Here is a 1,815-nt window from a genome sequence, read left to right as displayed (position 1 = left end):
GCATGGTGGCACATGCCTGTAGTCCCAGCTACTTGGGAGGCCGAGGCAGTAGGACTGCTTGAGCCCAGGAGTTTGAGGTTGCTGTGAGCTAGGCTAACACCATGACACTATAGCCCGGGCAACAGAGTGAGACTCTGTCTCAAAAAAATATGTATATATATCAGACATAGTTAATATCAGAACAAAGAAAATTATCAGTTTTAAGAGGGGCATCAGATAATGATAAAGGAGTCAATTCTCCAAAAAGAGATAACAATCCTTAACATATATGTACCTAATAACAGAGCATCAGAATACACAAGGCAAAAACTGATTGAACTGCAAGGAGAGAGAAACAAATCTTGCTATTGTACTTAGAGACTTCAATACTCTATCAGTAACTGGCAAATCCAGGAGGCAGAAAAATCAGTAAGTATAAAGTTGACCTAAACAACATTGCCAACCAACTGGAGATAATTAGCATTTATAGAAGCTTTCATCCAACAACAGAATACACATTCTTCTCAAGCTCACATGAAACATTCACCACGATAGACTATATCCCAGGCAATAAAACACATTTTGAGAAATTTAAAAGAATATAAATCATACCAAGTATGCTCTCAGACCACAATGGAATTAAACTAGAAGTCAATAAGGGAAAAATATCTGAAAAATTCCCAAATATTTGGAGTTTAAACAACATACTTCTAAATAACACATATCAAAGAAGTCTCAAAAAAATTTAAAAATATCTTCAACTAATGAAAAGTCAAAATACAACTTACTTAAATGATGGGAAATCTAAAAAGAATCAAAAGGAAATCTCAAAAATCCCTGAGCAACGGTGTCAGAAATCTCAGAAAACTGAGAAAACACTGTCACAGAAATGTAGAATGTCTTTGATAGGCTCATCATTAGACTGAACTCAGCCAAGGGAAAAAAAATCAAAGAGATTGAAGATATGCAAAGAGAAAGAAATGGAACAGAATATATAAGAACTGTGTGACAATTAATAAAAGGTAGAACATGTGTGAAATGGAACTGCTAGAAGCAGAAGAAAGAGAAAAGGGAAGAGAAGACATTTAAAGTAGTAACGGCTGAGAAGTTTCCAAAATTGATGTCAAACACCAAACCATAGATCCAAGAAGCTCAGAGAACACTAAGCAGGCTAAATACCCTAAAATCTATACCTAGACACATCAAACTGCAGAAAACAAAAGATACAGAGAAATTTGGAAAGGGAAAAAAAAACTTACCTATAGAGGAACAAAGATAAAATATCCTGTATTCAGTAAAAATTATCCTTCAAATGTGAAGGAGAAATAAGACTTTGTCAGACAAACAAAAACTAAGAAAATTTGTTGCCAGTAGATCTACCTTGCAAGATGTGTTAGAAGTTCTTCCAAGAAAAGGAGAATGATACAGGTCAGAAATTCAGATCTACATAAAGAAAGGAAAAGTATCAGAGCAGGCATAAATGAAGAAAAAAGTAACATCTTCTGTGTTTCTTATTCTTAACTGATCTAATAGATAACTGTGCAAAGTACTAATAGCAACAGTGTATTGGCTGATTTTAACAAATGGATAAAGTGAAGGACGGCAAATGTTATAAAGGATGAGAGGGAGGAATTTGGAATACTCTGTTATAAGGTAACTGTACTATCTTTTAAGCAGGATAGTATTATGTGAAAGGAAACTTAGATTAGTTGTAAATGTATAATGCAAACTCTAGGGTAATGACAAAAACAATTTTTAAGACATATAATTGATATGTTAAGAAAGAATAGAAAATGGAATCATGTAAAATACTCAATTAAAACCAGAGAAGGGGCC

The sequence above is a fragment of the Propithecus coquereli genome, unplaced genomic scaffold (genome assembly GCF_000956105.1).
Source record: "Propithecus coquereli isolate 6110/MARCELLA unplaced genomic scaffold, Pcoq_1.0 Scaffold43, whole genome shotgun sequence".
Lineage (NCBI taxonomy): Eukaryota > Metazoa > Chordata > Mammalia > Primates > Indriidae > Propithecus > Propithecus coquereli.
This window is presented reverse-complemented; position numbering follows the sequence as displayed.